The sequence below is a fragment of the Astyanax mexicanus genome, chromosome 21 (assembly GCF_023375975.1).
Source record: "Astyanax mexicanus isolate ESR-SI-001 chromosome 21, AstMex3_surface, whole genome shotgun sequence".
NCBI classification, from domain to species: domain Eukaryota; kingdom Metazoa; phylum Chordata; class Actinopteri; order Characiformes; family Acestrorhamphidae; genus Astyanax; species Astyanax mexicanus.
The window spans coordinates 1,583,399-1,589,991 of NC_064428.1; the positions used below are offsets into that span (position 1 = coordinate 1,583,399).

General features: G+C 35.9%; 1 long non-coding RNA gene across 1 annotated transcript; it reads left to right on the forward strand.

Moving 5' to 3' along the window:
* Nucleotides 1-3,250: 3,250 nt before the first annotated feature.
* On the forward strand, nt 3,251-5,792 carry LOC125785723 (uncharacterized). The gene is made up of 2 exons (XR_007428055.1): nt 3,251-3,510; nt 4,647-5,792. It is a non-coding gene; the product is annotated as an uncharacterized LOC125785723 (long non-coding RNA).
* Nucleotides 5,793-6,593: the final 801 nt, after the last annotated feature.

Here is a 6,593-nt window from a genome sequence, read left to right on the forward strand (position 1 = left end):
CATGGAAAACCCAGCTCCAGACAAAAAATCCAAGGGATCCACTCAAGGTATTAACAAGTTACTACGTTGGACCATGACAGCACCATGATGTGTAGATTAAACTGATTAATCCATATACTTTTAAATAATAGAAAAAAAAGTATTTAGGTTAAACTTATGTAAATGGTAATGCTTGTGATTTCCGATTGGCATAAATTACACAGGTAGTATTCTCAGATGAAGTCTGATGCTTATATCTGGTTCAAATTACACAACAAGTGTCAGGTTGTTGTGATGTTCACTATACCTGACTGGTTGTGCTGTAGTTGGGAATATTTCAGTTGTTGTGGTTTTCACACTACAAGACTGATCAGAGCACTAATGGGGTTGTAACGTGCCTCAGATTGCAATGGCTCCTGGGTTGATATCGGCTCTTCATCTAGCTACACAGAGCTTATAAGAATTTGAATTCAATATATTATTTTTAGATCATAATAAATAACAAAAGAAAAAGACTTAGTGTTGACGCAATCAGATTCCCTTTGGCGTGCAAGCATGTCATGCAGCAGTACAACAGATTACGCTGGTGATTTCTGTATTTTCTGTAACTGTAGATTAACCATTATTTATAAATAGAAATAAAATGAATCTGTGGGGAATATGTTGTGCTCATTTTGCGATGTGATGCAAATGCTCAAATACGGTTTTCAAATTACCTGGAAAGGCAGCTGGCCAAAATAACAGCATTCCACAAACCATCCATTGTGAAATTTAGGGATACTTAGCTGCAGTTTGATACCAAAACTAACCATGCTAAATGTGTAATGACCCTGAACCCTGGTGCAGTCTCTGGTCTAGACTTTAAGGTGTGAAAACAAAACTGAAGCAAAACTTAAGTTTTTACAGTTGCATAGTTCTTAAATTTGTTTGTAATTGGTAACTTCATTTTTTATTGAGAAATGCACCCCAGATCACTTAAGTCCATAGTTATTTAATATTGGTTCAGTGCAAGTAAATAAACTTGATCTGAAACATTGGGAAATTATCAGTTAAAATATTTCAAACTTATATCCTCACTTTGAAGGAGCAGCACCCACGCTTCAGGCTGCTTTACGTAGAGCAAATGAAGAAATTACTACTCTAAAGGTGAAGGTGGGGAGCCTTGAAGAGAAAGTCAGATTGCTTGAGGATGACAAGCAATTTTTACAACAGAGATTAAGTGATGGTAAGTAAGAAATATTATATATATTTTTACACAGTGTTTAAAAATGTATAACCAGCAGTTAACCAGTTTTACCCCGTTTTACTTATGTAAGTATGAGCGTCATGAGCAAGACACTAATACCTAAATTGTTACAACTTTTATATGCAACAACAAATACACACACCCACACACACCTGTCATCCAAAAAAAACCCTTGCACCCAGCAGGAATCAACTGTCAGAAACTAAACTTGCCTTGACATTATGAGACCTGCAATTAATTCAATTTTTGAGCTCTGATTATGACTATAGTTTACTCCAGTCTGTAGTTAATACCTTTACAACACCAGAATACAGTGCCAGTTATGCTAACAGACTGCTGGTGTTAATCTGTTCACCCATCGGACGCTGACTTTACAAATATTACATGTAGCCGTTCTGCTGTTTGGCGTTTATAAAGTGAAAAATCTCCAGACAATCAACATTTTTTGTAGAGAAACAGCTAAAGTTTACTCATTCAGCCGCAGACTGAAGCTGCTGGGGGTTCAGGGAAAACTGTGGAATGGGAATCTGGATCAGTGATGCGTTTTGTGTTAACCTTATGGCGGATTTATTATCCAGCTGAAACTGCGGACTGGAATATGGATCGGTAATGGATTGGCCGCCCTCCATATTATGTCAGTTTCGGCCCTGATACCGATATTGTATCGGAACGGTTCCATCTCCACTGTAAATGAGATTTTTATGGATATCTTTTGAGAAATGGCTTTTTTTCTTGCCACTCTGCACTTTAAACAGAACTCTGACACTATCACAGGTGCATTTATATGGAGACTTGATTACACACAGGTGGATTTTATTTATCATCATCAGTCATTAAGGTCAACATTGGATCATTCAGAGATTCTTACTGAACTTCTGGAGTGAGTTTGCTGCACTGAAAGTAAAGGGGCTGAAAAATATTGCACGCCCCACTTTTCACTTTTTTTATAAAAAAAAGTTTAAAATATCCAATAAATTTTGTTCCACTTTACGATTGTGTCCCACTTCTTGTTGATTCTCCACAAAAAAATACCAATTTCATATCTTTATTAGAAGCCTGAAATGTGGCAAAAGGTTGAAAAGTTCAAGGGGGCCAAATACTTTTGCAAGGCTCTGTATAGTAGTGTTCTGCCCTTTGTGCTCAGCTTGAATGTAGTAAACTGACGGCAGTTCCCTGTAATGTATATCAGTCAGTGACAGATGCTGTAAATACTGTAGATGTTGTACAACACTAGACAATTAGTTTTACAGGCTTAAATACCTTTTATTCACCTGAATGATAAATCATTTATAGGAGAGTCACACACCCCAGAGATTACTTTCAGATGATCATTAGAGAGGACATACACTCTGACACTTTTTACATTAATAGCGATGATAATTGTTTTTCCAAGCTAAAGTAATAGACTGCCCTTAACTTAATCAGTGTCATCTTCAATCCCCCTTTTGTCCTGGGTGATATGACCAAGGAATCCATCGGTGGAGGCAATGTAGTTGTTGCCTAGACCAATGGTTTGTTGAGACATGCAAACATCCGGGTTATTAACACTCCACCCCTCCGGAAAATCTGCAAAAACTGTGAGGATATTCAAGTTGCATGGGATAGATTATCACAGGACACCATTAGGAACCTCTACATCTCCATGACAAAATGTCTGTTATGTTGCGTTACACATGATTTCTATGTATAGTTCAAATATTGCCCATAAAGTATACATAAAGTATACATTTTTATTGTTTATTGTTCCTGGCAACCTTTTTTAATCTCCCTTCTGAATAGTGTTTCAATCCCACACATCCTTCTGGGTACAACATTTTTTGTTAGTATTATATAGTATTATTTGATATAATTTCACATATTACAGTAGTTGTTACAGAATAATTACATTCGGAAAAATGTACAGTTGTAATTATGTATTTTGTACTATTGTTTTTTAAGTATTGGTATTGAGGAAAATAGTGACTGAACGAAGCCCTGAGTCAGACACAAGCACCAGTGATGGCACTGAAGACGTGGACAGCAGCTATGAGGAAGTGGAAAGCACAGATTCTGAATCCTCATCCTGTAAGCGTAACAAAAGGGAGGCAAGAAAGAATAAACAACTGTGGAAGAAAGCAACTAAGGAAGATGGCAGTGATGCATTGATGGAAAAGAAAGGAAGGCAAGGAAGCGAAAGTTGACCAAGGATTCTGATACAAGTTGTGACACTGAAGACCAAAGACTAACAAAAAGGAGCAAGAAAAAGAAGGTACAACAGAAGATGAAGGATACTACAAAGAAAAAAGGTAACAAAAGGTACATGGGTTCAGTTGTTGTATTTTAAAGTAATTTTGCATATATTTTTATATATTTATATATATATATATTGTGGCGTGAGGAGGCGGGGGAGTTGTGGGTCCGCCCCACGCCAGAGCGCAAAGCCATGCCTGTCTCAGCTGGTCCGCATGAGGGCTGATTGAGCCGCCAGTTGAGACAGGCATATATACTCAGCCTCCGCCATCATTTGGGAGGACTCTTGACTGGGGAGCTGAGGGCTGAGGCTGCACGGACCTTTAGAGCTAAACTAAAGTTCATTCTACAGACTCTAGAGCCCCATTGGGCCATAGTATGTTTATTTAAGTTTGTTTTGGGTGTGGTGGAGGGCATTTAAAAGCCGAATAAAGGTATGCTTTGAGTTCATTTAATCCCCGTGTCTGTGTTCTCTGTGTGCTTCCTCCTTCCGGGTCACAGTGGTCACGCCCCTAACCCCAGGGCCTACCACAATATATATATATATATATATATATATATATATATATATATATATAGTTGACAGTATATTCATTAACCTTATCATGTTCCTAAATTTGTTGGCCATTTTATCAGAAAAACTTACCATACAGACTTTATGTAATTGGTAAACACAGCGCTGTGAAGTTAATGAACAAATACATGTGAAAGTTAGCTGAGCTAAAGTTACTTTGGCCGTAATGCACGGCCATGAAATTACTTTATTATGTAATTTAATCTTTAATGTCAATTAATTTGATCTAATAAGTGTAAAACGTTAATAAAAAAAATCCCTCTTTAAGGAGGAGAATCCACTGACTTGGTGGGAAAATAATTCATTGCTCCTATCCAACACTGGCAGATCTGTCGTCTCTGCTGTTGAGAACCTAAGAGGCACACCATAAAGCCAATCTTTATGCCTTTATTATTGATTAATGCTGTATATAAGTTGAAATAATTTAACTTAATTTATTAAATTATTAATTATTAAATGATTACTTGTTTTAATTATTTCTATGTATGTTGAGAATTTAAAAAAAATTAAACCAATTGGTCTATCATTAAGTGAAATTTCTTGTTTTCTGCAGCCCTATTGGCAAGATAATTATACTTTTTTAATTATTTAATTATTAATTAATTATCTCTTTTGCAGTCCTAAAGCCTGAAGATGCCATTTCCAGGTACAGGTGTGTACTAAAAGCTGTGTCCAGAGGAATGTCAAAGACTGATGCCTACACCTATGTTGGCGTCAATCCCAAAACAATTGTTGACACTGCAGCAATTGCCGAGCTGAAAGCGGTGGATCCTGAAACGTATTCCCAAATACGAGCTATATGTTCCACAAGGTAATAAAAGAGCATACGCTGTATGATTTTGCAGAGCAGTGCAGGGCTGTGGTTTTAAACAAACCAGACCTCAGAAGTGCGGGTGAACAAATGAAGGAAGATGGCAGGCTTCTAGATATTCATACCCGTGATTAAAGGCATTTTAAAACCTGAAAGTCTGAATCTGAGTCTGCAAAATAGTTATTGTGTTTGCTGTTATACATATTTGGTCCAGTTAGTTTTTGTTTCTCACTGCAGTTTAGTGAGCAGACTAAGTATGGATGTATTCCCCAATGCTGCACATTATTTTGGTTTGTTTGTTTTCCAGGTGCTTTATCATGTCTCTGCCGACTCCCCTTTGAATGCAAGTGTGTCACGCACAAGAATTAATGTAACAGATTTCTCATAAATTCCTTTTATTTTGTTTATAAATAAGAGTTAATCTAAAGTTATAGTAGATACAGCAATCACCAGAATCAGTGTGTGCAGCCATAATGCTGTGTGATGTACCTGTATGCCCAAGGGAACGTATGTGTGTGTGTGTGTGTGTGTGTGTGTGTGTGTGTGTGGACAACCTGTCTGAACTTTGTTTTTGAAAGTGAACTACAGATGAACTGGACTATGGCTCTGTAGATCCAGACCGAGACTCATTTGGTCAGATCAAACGTAGGTTCTTTGGTCCAGATCATGGTTCACGGCCCCTTTCTCGGTTTCTACTTTGGTTCAGACCCAAACGGAAAAAGTGACTAAGCCAGGATTATGTAAAAAAAAAAAAATGTTTCTTGTGATTTTAGAAAACATATTTTATGGTAAGTTTTCTGTTTTAAGTTTTGTTTAAAAAAAGGTTACAGGTTCATTACACAGTGTGTAAATGTGTGTATTAGTAAAATTCCTGTTACACTTTAATTGTGCAGTTGTAAAGATTTGTTTTTCTTTACAGTGTTACAAATAAAAGTGATTCCTTTTGCACATCAGTTGTCTTTCTTGTGCATGTGTTGTATTTTATTGGTAGTTAATAAATTAATTTATTCACTAGTTATTGTGAAGATGCATTGAAAAAAATGTCATTTTAAACACATTAAAAGTATCAGTAATCAGCAATCAGTGGTATTTATTAAGTAGTTATCAGTGAGTTAATAGTACATATAAGATCAGTGACTTTTCACTTTACTTACGGGGTCACAAATATGCTGAGTAGTGTTTCTGTACTAGTAATTAATGATGAACTAAGCTCAGTGTATAAAACTGAGCCTAAACATCCACTTTTTTCTTAGGAATAAATATAAGAAGCATTAGTGTATTTTTGAGTGTTTATTCTAGGTAGCTAAATGGTAATACATAGATTATATCTCTGTGTAGTTAATAATTACTTAATGAAACGTTAAGTGTGTAGTTAGCACAGTTGTTCACAATTGGTTACTTAATAATTATAAATGTGTGTTAATGATATGAAAAAGTAATTAGTGCTGAACTGATAACATAGTGCTTGATTACATAATCGTAAGTTAATGAGCACCTAGTTATTAGTTAAGAAGGCTTTAATGATGTACTTACTACAGTAACTGATGACTGCTTACTGATTAATTACACTTGAGTCAACATAGAGTATTATAATACTAAGAAATAATTAATAAATAACTAAGGTGGTAACTCTTCATTACTTAAACATTAATTATGGAACCGTATTGTAAAGTGTTACCGAGTTTTCTTTTGGTCCATTAGTAAAAATGAGAAATCTCTCATTAGTCAAATCATGGTGAAATATTGTGGGGTGT